We start from the raw sequence: 13,466 nt of genomic DNA, 5'->3' as shown, positions 1-13,466 counted from the left end.
CATGGAAATCAAGTTTAGAAACATTAATAACCAAGAACACAAAATTAAACTATCATCTGTTTAAACTTCTTTCCACAGGTTCTTTGTTCCAAATTCTTCTCTCATTCTCCCTTCTCCCCCTTCCTGTACTGTAGTACAGGATACTGTAGTAAATTACTATAGTAACCTACTATTTGATAAATCCAAAGATTCTAGCTTCTAAGATAAGAACTTATTATTTGACAAAAGCTGTTGGGAAAAGTAGAAAAAAGTATGACAGAAACTAGACATAGACCAAGACCTCACACCCTATACCAAGATAAGGTCAAAATGAGTAAATGAATTAAATATAAAGAGTGATACTATAAGCAAATTAGGAGATCAAGGAATAATTTACCTGTCATATCTATAGAGAAGGGAAAATTTTATGACTAACCAAAAGATAGAGAATTATTATGAATGGAAATATGAAATACAAAATGGATAACTTTGATTACATTAAATTAAAAAACCTTTGCACAAATAAAACAAATGCAATCAAGATTAGAAAGAAAACAGAAAGCTGGAAACGAATTGTATAGCCAGTGTTTCTGATAAAAGCCTTATATCTTAAATATAGAGAAAACTGAGGAAATTTCTAAGAATATAAGTCCATTCCCCAATTGATAAATGGTCAAAGGATATGAACAGGCAGTTTTCAGTTGAAGAAATTAAAGCTATGTATAGTTATGTGAAAAAATGTTCTAAATCATTATTGATTAGAGAATGAAAATTAAAACAACTTTGACAGAAATGAAAAATGATAAAGGTAGAAGATGAGAGAAAATTGGGACACTAATGCATTAGTGGAATTATGAACTATTCAAACCATTTAGAAAAACAATTTGGAACTATGCCAAAAGGCAATCCAATTCTGCATACCTTTTGATCCAGTAATACCACTACTAGATCTGTATCCCAAGATCATAAAAAATGGAAAAGGACCTACATGTAAAAAATATTAACAGCAGTTCTTTTTGTAGTGCCAAAGACTTGGTAACTGAGGGAATGCCCATCAGTCAGGGAATGGCGGAACAACTTTGGGGTATTTTAATGTAATAAAATGTTATTGTACTATAAGAAATGATAATGAACTGGCTTATTTCAGAAAAAACCTAAAATGACTTATACGACCTAAAGCTTAGTGAAGTGAGCAGAATGAGAACAATGTACACAGTAATAGTAACATTGTACAATGATCAATTATGACATACTTAGCTCCAAGATATAACCAAAAGACTCATGATGGAAAACACTATCAGAGAAAGAACAATAAAGTCTCAATGCAGATAGAAGAATACTATATTCATTTTGGGTTTTTGTTTTCTTTCTTGTAGTTTTTGCTTTTTGTTTTGATTCTTCTTTCATCTCTTTCATGACTAACGTGGAAATACAGTTAACATGATTGCACATGTATATCCTATATCACTTTGCTTGCTGTCAAGGAAGTGGAAGGTGGGAAAAGGAGAATGAGAGAAGAATTTGGAACTCAGAATCTGATAAAACGTGAATGTTTAAAATTGTCTTTATACATTATTGAAAAATAACAAAATTGAAAGAAAAATACAAATTGGACACAAGTCAAACAGGAATTCCTAGAAGAGCTCAAGAAAGTGATAAGAATGTTAGAGGAAAATTGGGAAAAGAAATGACAATGAAAAAAAATTATGAAAAGTGAACAGATTGATTTTAAAAAGGCACCAAAAATATTGAAGAAAATAGCATCTTAATAAACAGAATTGGCTAAACAGTTAAAAAAAAAAGGCACAAAAATTTACTTGAAAAAAATAATTATATAAAAATTTTATTTAGGTAATGAAGCTAATGACTCTATGAAACATCAAGAAATAACAAAACAAAGTCAAATGTATAAAAAGAAAAACAAGAAAATGTGAATTATCTCAATGGATAAACAACTGACCTAGAAAGTAGATCATGGAGAGATAATTTAAGAATTACTGGGATTACCTGAGAGTCATGATAAAAAAAAAAAAAAAAGTCTAGACATCATATATATCAAAAATTTATTGAGAAAACTGCCCTGATACTCCAGAACCAGAAAATAAAATAAGAATTGAAAGAATTCACCTATCACGTCCTGAAAGAGATCTCAAAATGAAAATGCCCAGGAACATTAGAGAACATTCCAGCGCTCCCAGGTCAAGGAGAAAATATTGCAAGAAGCAGAAATGTGGTCACTAAAGACCACAAAAGATCTAGCAATTTCCACATTAGAATGGAGAGCCTAGAATATAATATTCTGCAAGGCAAAAGAATTAGGATTATAACCAAGAATAATATTCAGCAAAGTGAGTACAATCTTTCAGAAAAGAAAATGGATACTTAAAGAAATAAAGAAATTTCAATCATTCCTCATGAAAAAATTGGAAATGATAGAAAATTTGACATTTATATACAAGACTCAAGAGCAGCATAAAAAGGAAATCCTGAAAGAGAAATCATTGGGGAGTTAATAATGCTAAACTGTTTACATTCCTATATGAGAAGACAATAAATTTAACTCCCAGGAATTTTATCATTATTATGGCAGCAAGAGGGAGTTAACAGGGATATAAGACATCAGTTTGAGTCAATTATATTGAGATAACCTCAAAAAAAGAAAATAAAATTACGAGAAAGAATGATGTACTGGGAAGGGGGAGATAGGAGAGGAAGAAATGAGAAAGTTATTTCACAAAAATGAGATGCACAAAAAAGGAATTTGTAATATAGTAGAAAGGAAAATCGTGGAACTGAAGGGCAACACTTGAATCTCACTTTCATTGAAATGATTCAAAAAAGAACACACACACACATACAAACACACACACACACACACACACACACACACACACACACTCTCTCTAATAGGTACAGTAATCTATTTTATCCAACCGGTAAGGAGGAAGGGAAAGATAGAGGGGAAAGTGGGGAAGTGATGAAAAGGAGAAAAAAGATGAAAAGAATTTTAGAAATATTAGATATGATAAACCTCTGGAGAAAACTGAATGGAAATATAAAGGAGTATATATTCCTTTTTCTTAGCAGAACATGGCACTATCACATAAACCAATCATATATTAAAACATAAAAACTTCACAACCAAATGCAGAAAAACAGAAATATCAAATGTACCCTTTTCAGACCATATTATAACATAAATTATATTTAATAAAAGGTACTGGAAACATCGATTAAAAATTAATTGAAAAATAAATGATTGGGGACAGCTAGATGGTGCAATGGATAGAGCATTGTCCCTGAAGTTAGGAGAACCAGAATTCAAATCTGGCCTCAGATACTTAACATTTACTCGTTGTATGACCCTGGGCAAGTCACTTAGCCCCAATTGCCTTGCAAATATGTATATTTGCTAATAAAAAAAAGGGAAAAAATGATCCAATCCTAAAAATGAGTGAGTCAAAGAGCAAATCATAGAAACAATCAATAATTTCATTAAAAATAATGGCAACATTTGGAATTATGCCCAAAAAGTTATCAAATTGTACATGCCTTTTGATCCAGCAGTGTTACTACTGGGTTTATATCCCAAGGAGATACTAAAGAAGGGAAAGGGACCTGTACGTGACAAAATGTTTGTGGCAGCCCTGTTCATAGTGGCTAGAAACTGGAAAGTGAATGGATGCCCATCAATTGGAGAATGGTTGGGTAAATTGTGGTATATGAATGTTATGGAATGACCAATAGGATGAATACAGAGAGGCTTGGAAAGACTTACATGAACTGATGCTGAGTGAAATGAGCAGAACCAGGAGATCATTATACACTTCAACAACAATATTTTATGAGGATGTATTCTGATGGACGTGGATCTCTTCGACAAAGAAAAGATCCAATTCAGTGCCACTTGATCAATGATGGACAGAATCAGCTACACCCAGAGAAGGAACACTGGGAAATGAATGTGGACTATATGCATTTTTGTCGTTTTTCTTCCCAGGTTATTTTTACCTTCTGAATCCGATTCTTCTTGTGCAACAAGAGAATTGTAAGGTTATGCACACATATATTGCATCTATGATATATTACAACATATCTAACATGTATAAGACTGTCTGCCATCTAGGGGAGAGGATGGAGTGAGGGAAGGGAAAAGTTGGAACAGAAGTGAGTGCAAGGGATGTAAAAAATTACCCATGCATATGTTCTGTCAGTAAAAAGTTATAATAAAAAAAAATAAAAATAAAGACAATGAAACAACATAGTAAAAGTTGTGTGTTTGCAGCCAAAGTAGCACTTTAGGAATCATTTATATCTTTTAATGCTTACATCAGTTACAGGGAGAGAGAGATTGAGAGAGAGAGAGAGAGAGAGAGAGAGCTGATCAATGAATTAATTGCCATTCAACTTTTTTTAAAAAGTCGGAAAAATAACAAATTTTAAATTCCCAGTTATCTATAAAATAAAAATTCTAAAAATCAAAGAAGAGAATAATAAAACTAGAAGTTATAAAACTACCGTGCTAATAGATATAAGTAGGAGTTGATTTTATGGGGGAAAAAAGTAATAAGAAAACCAAATTACCAGTATCAATGATGAAAAACAGTGAAAGCACCACCAATGAAGATTAAAATTAAAGGCATTATGAGAAGTTATTCCGCCCAAGTATATATTAATAAAACCGACAACCTAAATGAAATGGATGAATATTTAAAAAATTTAAATTGTACTGATTAACTGATGAAGAAATAGAATTATTTATAGAACTAAATAGAATCCCATCTTAGAAAAAGAAATTAAAGAAGCTTCAAATGAGTTTCCTTAGATAATAAAATTCCAAGGACAAATTTTCAAGTAGATTCTATCAAATATTTAATGAACAATTAATTCAAATACTATATAAACTGTTTGAAAAAGATGATAAATGTGGAAATGTTTAGAAGAACTGCACATGTTTAACCCATATTGTATTATTTGTTGTCTGGGGGGGAGGGAGTGGGAAGAGAGAGAGAAAAATATGGAACATAAGGTTTTGCAAAGGAGAATGTTGAAAACTATCTTTTGTATGTATTTTGAAAAATAAAAAGCTATTATTAAAAAAAAAAAACAGCTATAGGAGTCTTACCAAATTCCTTTTCTCACACAAATATGGTTTTGATATCTAAACCAAGGAAAGTAGAAGTAAAGATCAATTTCCCTAATGAATAATGACGCAAAATTTTTCAATAAAATACTCCCAAGGAGGTTACGGTAATGTATTACAATATACATTATGAACAGGTGTGATTTATATGAGGAATGCAGGGCTGATTCAATATTAAGAAAGCTGTAAGTATACATCAAAGCTTCTTAAACTGTGGGTTGCAATCCCATATGAAGTCATGTAACTGAATGTGGGGGTTGTGAAATTATGGTTTATTATCAGTAAATGTTTGATTTGCATACCTATTTTAGGCACTTAGTCTCACATAAAAATTTCTCGGACAAAAAGGTATTCACTAATAGAATTTTTTCAAGAAGACTTGCTAGTCATAACAAACATTCTTTTTCAACAACAGTTCAAAGGTAACTCTATACTGTGGACCAAATGGCTAACACCAAAATCAGATTTATTATATATTTTGCAGTCAAAAGTGGAAAAGTTCTATACAGTCAGTTAAAATAAGACCTACAGCTGACTTTGGCTCAGATAATGAGCTTTTTATTACAAAATTCAGGCTTAAAGTGAAGAAAGTAGGGAAAAATCATCAGCCTAAATAGCATTCCTTATGACTAAGAAGTAGAAGTTATGAATAAATTTCTGGAATTAGATTTGGTAGATAGAGTGCCTGAAGAACTATGGACAGAGATTCTCAATAATGTACAGAAGGCCGCAACAAAAAACAACCCCAAGAAAAAGAGCAAGAAAGCAAGATGACTGTCAGATGAGACTTTACAAATAACTGAGGAAAGAAAGAAACTTAAAGGAAAAGGAAAAAAGGAAAGAAATACCTAATTGAATGCAGAATTCCAGAGAACACTAAGAGAAAATTTTCTTAAGTGAGTAATGTAAAGAAACAGAAGAAAATGATAGAATGGGAAAGACTAAAGATTTGTTCAAGAAAATTAGAGCTATCAAGGGAACATTTCATGCCAAAAATGGGCATGGTACAAGACAAAAATATGGGGATTTAACAAAAGTAGAGGAGATTAAGAAAAGGTGGCAAGAATATACAGGTGAACTAGACAGGCAGATCTTCACACCACTGATAACCACCACAATACATTTACAGATCTAGAGCCAGACATCCTGGAAAATAAGTCGTGTGTCTTAAAAATTATTGCTAACATTTAGGAGAGGGAGGTGATATTATTCCAGCTAGTGATTTAAAATCCTAAAAGATGATCCTATTAAAAGTTTTGCACTCAATATGCCAGTAAATTTGGAAAACTTTACAGTAGTCACTGGATTGGAAAAGTTCAGTGTTTAGGGTTTAATCCCAATCGTAAAGAAGGGCAATGCCAAAGAATGTTCAAATCACCCAGTAATTGTACCTGTTTCACATGCCAACATGGTTATGCCTAAGATTCTATAAGCTAAGTTTCAGCAAGGATTACTGGAAGAGAGACATATAGAGGCAAAAAAGAGAAACAAAATTGCCAACATTCCTAGATTGTGAGAAAGCTAAGGAGTTCCAGGACAACATCTACATCTGCTTCATTGATTATACTAAAGCCTATGTCTATGTCAAACCCAAGTCATCAAAGAGATGGGAATGCTAGATCATCTTGCATGTCTCCTGAGTAACCTGTATGAGGATGAAGAAGCAACAGAAGAGGAACTGAACATGGAACAAATGATTGGTTTAAGATTAGAAAAAGAGTACAACAAAACCACATGTTGTCACCTTGATACACAGTGCATAATGTAAAATGCCAGGCCGGACAAAACAAAAGCCAGAATTAAGGTTGCAAGGAGAAATATCAACAGTCTCAGATGTACAAATGATTTCATTCTGACAGCAGAAAGAATTAAGGAGCCTCTTGATAAGAGTAAAGAGAAGAGGGTAAAAAGCTGGCTTGAAGCTTAGCATTTAAAAAAAAAAAAAACTAAGATCTTGGCAACTTGTCTCTTAAAAAAACTAAGATTTTGACAACTGGTCCTACCACTCCCTGGCAAACAAAGGGAGAAAAAATGGAAGCAATGTCAGATTTTAGATCACTGGGCTCAAAGATCATTGTGTATGATAGTGACTGCAACCATGAAATTAAAAGATGCTTGCTCCTTGGTAGGAAAGTTACAGCAAATCTGGACAGCATACTAAAAAGCAAGGATATCAGCTGGCTGACAAAGATCCATATAATCAAAGTTGTGGGTTTTCCAAAAGTAATGTACAGCTGTGAGAGCTAGACTATAAGGAAAGCAGAGTACTGCAGAACCAATACTTTATAGAATTCTGGTGCTAGAGATTTTTTAGAAGCAAGATGAAACCAGTCAATAATTAACTAAATTAATTCAGACTATTCTTTGAAAAGACAAATACTTCAATACTTGAAGCTTAAATATCTGGGTCTTATAATAAAAAGACAAGAATAACTGGGGGAAAAAAGCTACTACCTGGTTTGGGAAAAGATTAAAGGCAAAAGAACACTGGGTGGCAGGATGTGATAGATAGGGTCATGGAAGCAATGAATGTGAGCTTGGACAGCCTTAGGGAGATAGTAGAAGATAGAAGGGACTGACATGCTATGGTTCGTGGGATCACAAAGTTGGAGAGGACTGAACAAATAAACCACTCCCATTAGAATGAAAGCTTCTGAGGAAAGGACTGTTTTTGCCTTTATTATTATTATTATTATTATTATTATTATTACCCAGTTCTTAGTCCAGTGCCTATTATATAGCATGCACCTAAAAATGTTTTTTGATTGATGACTGATTAACTGTGTACAGTGTAGAAGGGGCTGTTATTCAATCATTTTTCAGTTGTGTTCAACTATTCATGACCCCATTTCGGGTTTTCTTGGAAAAGATACTTCTTTCTCTAGCTCATTTTACAATTGAGGAAATTGAGGCAAACAGGGTTAAGTAACTTTCCCAGCGTTACACAGCTAGTGTCTGAGGCCAGATTTGAAATCATGTGTTCCTGACACTAGGTTCCTCTTCTAGTCACCTACCCCTGCAGAAAGGGAATAATGTATAATAAGGCTGGAAAGGTAAGCTGGTACCAAGTTATTAAGAGTTTTACAAAGTAAACAAAGAAATCTGTATTTACTAGAATTTACTGAGTAGACCAGTTTGGCAGCTAGGAGGACAGACTGAAGAGAGGAAGAGATTTAAGGTACTGAAGTCAATTGGAAAGCTACTGAACTGTCTAAGCAAAATGTGATTAGGGTATAAATTAGGGCAATGGTTATGTGGTAGAGAGAAGTCAATATATGGAAGAGCTCTTGATATAGAAATTATCAGATAGGGCAAATGATCAAATACATGGGATGAAAAAAACTGAGATTATTGAAGATGACACTAAGATTGGAAATACAAGTGCTCTTGAAAGATGCTAGTATGCTTGATAGTAATTGGAAAGTTTAAAAGTAGTATGGGTCTTGGGTAAAAGATAGTAAGTTCTGTTTAACAAATATTAAATTTGAACTGCCTAAGGGATATATAGTTAGAAATGTCCAAAAAACTCTGTTAATGTAGGAGTGGAGCTCAGGATACAGATTAAAGGTGGATATTTAGATATAGTATTCATCTGTGAACCAGTTACAAGATGTAAGATTACCTGGTTCTTTACTGCATTAGGGCAATCCTTTCAATCCTCTTAATTGGTTATCTATCCTACTTCCCACAAAAGCTGTTCTAACCCTTCTCTTCTATATTCCTATGCTTTCCTCTTCACTCACAATTTCAGTTAAAGGCCTTGTCTCCCACTTTACTGAATAAACTGAGGCATTCACCATGAACCTCTTCTTTGTTCTTCATCTCAAGTCCCTTTAACAACATCCTTTACTGTCCTTTTTCTTCCAGGCCTGGACAATAAAGTGGCCCTTTTCTTTTTGATAAAGACAATACTCCCATGTGTGCTCTTAATTCAATCCTCTCCCAACTTATTCAGTAGAATGGCTCTTAATTGTACACTCTTGCTCTCTCTTTCTCTCTCTGAATTCAACCTCTTCCTTTCTACTATTTTCTTTCTTACTGCTTTAAAATGTAAGTATTTCTCCACTCTAAAAAATAATTCATTACATCCCCAAATCTCCTCAGGCTATCATCCTGTACTTTATCTCCTCCTTTTCTTAGCCAAATAAAAGACTATCTACAGTTAATGATTACATTCCCCCCCTCCCCCCACTTATTCCTCAGTTTTATAATCTGGGAACTATAAGAATAGTGATATCCTTCCCAGAACTGGAAAGTTCAGTGGAGAGGAGGGATTGGAGAAAAGATGATGAGTTCTTTTGAGAGAGTACTACATCACCAACAGCTTCAAACTTGATGACCTAGAGACATTTGAGAATTATAACGTCCCAAATAGAACTCATCTTTTCCCCAAAACCTTTTTTTCTTTTGAACTTTCCTAATACTGTCAAGGACACTATCATTCTTCCAGTTATCCAAAATTGTAAATTTGCTGTCTTCTTATCTTGTAGATTCAGCTTTAGTTACTCTACACTATATTTGAGCCATAATCACTTCTTTAAGATTGTGGCAGTGAAAACTAAACAAAAACTACTAAAACAAAACTACTCCACCATCTTGACAGTCACTTGAGTTACATGAATTTATCACAGTAATAATATATGGCAGTACTCTCTTTTTACATTAACACTTATATGGGTAGCACAAACTGGACATTAAGAGTATAAAGAAGATATAAACACTTCAGGGCTGTCCCTGTCTTTTTTTTTAATGGGAGAGTACGGTCATTGTCATTAGAATTCAGTATTGTGGCACAAGCTCTGCATAAGATTAAAAAAAAATCTCGTGATATAATGCTAATGAATTTCAATATTTAACATTTCAACTAACTCAACTTCCCAATCCATTTCCCAGGCTTGGTACACCCAGGCTGGAGCTCAGTGTGAAGCTGTAATGAGCCTTTCCTAGTCTTCCCAAGGCAATGACAGCATGAAACATTCCTCCTGCCCCCATACCAAATACCACAAAAACCAAGACACTAATTCTATCCAGTCATACAAAGTAAAGAGAGAAGCCTTTGGAAGGAAAGAGAACGGAAGATGCCAGAAGAGCAAGAGCTTCCTGCCTGAAGGAAAGTAGATTAGAAACCCAGAAGAGGCCAATCATCTCTCCCCAAATGCCGAACAAGAGGAGGCTGAGAATACTAATTGACAATAATAATGACAACAGCTAACATTTAAATAGAGCTTTCTGAGTGTTAGGCACTATGCTAAGCAATTTATACTTATCATCTCATTTGATGCTCACAACAATGCTGGGAGAAGGGTGTCATTATTATCCCCATTTCACAGATGAGGAAACTGAAGTAAACAGTGACTTTCCTCGTTTCAAGGATCTGTATATTATTCAAGAGACTAGAATGACAACAGAAAGTCTGAAAGGGCAGAAAGCCTATGTAAAAACTTTGTTCACATGTGATAAATCAACAGCGATCATAAAGACAAAAGGAAGAATGAATAAAAAACTTAAAAAAAGAAAAAAAGGGCCAAGACTATGAACAGTTATACTGAAGAAAAATGAAACAAAATTTCCTGATAAAAAATAAAATTCTGCAGACATTCGAGGGATCATGGGACAACAGCAAGAACAGCAAGAAACTATATAATGATTCAAAAGAGAAAAAGAACTATTATAAGAAATACTCAGAATGAAATGAAGTAGAAAACTAAAAATTCTCAAAATAAAACTGAAATAAAAAATCCACAACAGAGAGTGGCACTTAGAAGACACAATGAACATTCTTTCTTAAGAAAAGGTTCAGACAGGAAAAAAAAATGCAAGATTTGAAATATAAAATACAGAAGTGTAAAGATTTGCAGATGAGAAACAAAAAGCAACAACACTGAAATAACATGAATTCTACACAACTGAAGTAACTGATCTTAAAGACATGAAGTGCAGAGATAATTTAAGCATCAAAGACAAACCTAACCAAAAAAAAAAAAAAAACCCCAACTAAATACCATATTGAAAATAATAATACAAAATAAATACAGAACTTCTGTTATCACTTGGAAAATGAATATTTTTTTAAACTCTAAAACACATAGTGGTTAAATTTCACAATTTCAATGATAATTAACTTTTGCAAGTAGCCTGATACAATAAAGAAAAGTCAGAGGAAAAAAAAATAGTATATTAGAAAAAATTCAAGCTACAACTCAAAATAACATACATAGCAAAATGGGTTTGTATGAAAAAAGGAAATTTGAACGAGAGAAGCATTTTGGCTTTTTTTAAAGAGATTTTTGACTTTACTTCCTAATGACAGAAATATAACATAGCTAAATAAGTATACTTAAGCATTCTTTCATGCTGAGAGAGAGAGAGAGATGTGAACAATAAAAAGAAAATGTATTTAAGTCTCTCACCAACAGAAGGGGCTGTGGAAGAATAAGATAAAAGCAATGATGTGGAGAAACTAAAATGGAGGAGAATCATTACCATGAAAGAAAAAGTTATGTGTAAATGGAAAGATACCAAGAACTTTTTATGGATTTCATGTGGTGAGAATTTGACACTTGGAGACCATTTTATTAGAGAAAGGCATATATAGCTTCTATGGCTACAATCCATTTCAGGAGAAAGTAATCAACACCTTAGAATAATAGGGTGCACACAGAATCAGCGACAGAATGATAGAATAACCTGACCTCAGTAATGAAAAGGGCAGGATGTTGGCCACGGTCTTATGACTTGAGAGTAAGTGTGACCAACAGGATGCAAAAGCTGCTTCCTTCATGAATTTATATTTCTAAATGTGAAGATGATACTTCAAAAGTTCTATCCTCATGAGACAGAAAGCAAAAAGAGGAACATATAAAGGTACAGATCATGAATCAGGGAATAAAATACAAAGGAAGGAAAATATGACCACCACCACCACAAATGAAAACAACTTAGAAAAGCAAGTGACAAAATAAATGTTACTTAGAAGAGATGATTAAGAAGAAAGGAAGATTTCTGAACCACTTATTAAATGAGTGGGTAAAGAGAAAAGCCAAAAAAGACTTAATTTTTTTTAAATTAGAAATTAATAATAATAATTCACAGGTGATAATACAGACAAAATGAGAACAGGAAAAGAGGAAGAGGAGGAAAGCCCATGGGAAAGAAGTAATAACAGAATAATATAAACAAAAGTAAAAATAAGGGGAAAATGCTGACTTCAAAGAGAAAAGAAATAAAAACCAATACAAAAGAAACAAATCTAAGAAGCCACAAACCTAACTATCATAACCTTAAATGTAAGGCCATTACAGGAAAGATTTTTTTTTGATACTGATCTTTCTTTATTTCAATATTAGACAGTTTTGATACTTTTTTTATTTCAATGAAATTTTGTTTCCCAGCTCATCATCAGTAAAACTAATAATCATAAAAATCTTTTTGTATATTAACAAGCCAATAAAACTAAAGAATGCTTAAGAATAAATAAGAGATCCAATCAGTGAGACAATATTGTATATAACATATACAAAGATAATCTCAAAGATGAGATGTTAGGGGAAAAAAATTACTTGTCAGATTTATGGAATGGACAAAAATTTAAACAAAGTATAGTGAGGATCACTATAAATACACATACATATATGCATATATGCATATATACATGTAAACACACACACATATCTATTTTCACTCAATATATTGTAGTATACTTAAAAGTCAACTACCTTAGTTAAAAGAATGTCTATCAACCAACAGGAAATAAGAGCATTTCAGGAAATGATTTTTATTGACACTTATTTTGGTTTCTCTTTCAATACCAAATAGCTTGGGTTTACTTAGATTTCAATGCAATATTTCATCAACTAAAATGTTAAATTTCCAGAGAATTTCTATATGTCAGAAATTTAATTTGATTAAAATAATGTTCTAAACATGTTAAAATGCTTAAATATTTAACATTTTAAAATACCTTCATAGACTTAAAAAATCTAATGAATGCAATGCCTTCAGATAAGAATGGCTCCATACTCTGGGCAGTGACATGGTAAGTCATAGATGGGGCATGCATTTTCGGACACTGAAATGTGCTAGTGTTTTGCTTGACTATATTTATTTGCTATAGGAGAATACTATTACAGATTAGAATGCAAGATGTCATTGGAAAGTCAGAAAAGAGAGAAAACATTAACAAAAAATTTAAATTCAAGGGTTTCTAAATTTAAAAGCAAAAAAAAAAATTTGCCAATAGTCTCTAAATTTTAAAAGTGTAATTTTAAACCAACTGTTTCTAAATCAGAAAGAACTTTATCTATAAATCATAAAGAAATGGTGTTTATATCTCTAGCAATCAAAA

General features: G+C 32.7%; 1 protein-coding gene across 2 annotated transcripts in view; it reads right to left on the bottom strand.

The window, feature by feature from the left end:
• Window positions 1-13,466, bottom strand: part of CDC42SE2 (CDC42 small effector 2) — a 109,606-nt gene that overhangs the window by 86,048 nt on the left and 10,092 nt on the right. The window lies entirely within an intron of this gene.

Source organism: Sarcophilus harrisii, chromosome 1 (genome assembly GCF_902635505.1).
Source record: "Sarcophilus harrisii chromosome 1, mSarHar1.11, whole genome shotgun sequence".
NCBI classification, from domain to species: domain Eukaryota; kingdom Metazoa; phylum Chordata; class Mammalia; order Dasyuromorphia; family Dasyuridae; genus Sarcophilus; species Sarcophilus harrisii.
This window is presented reverse-complemented; position numbering and strand designations above follow the sequence as displayed.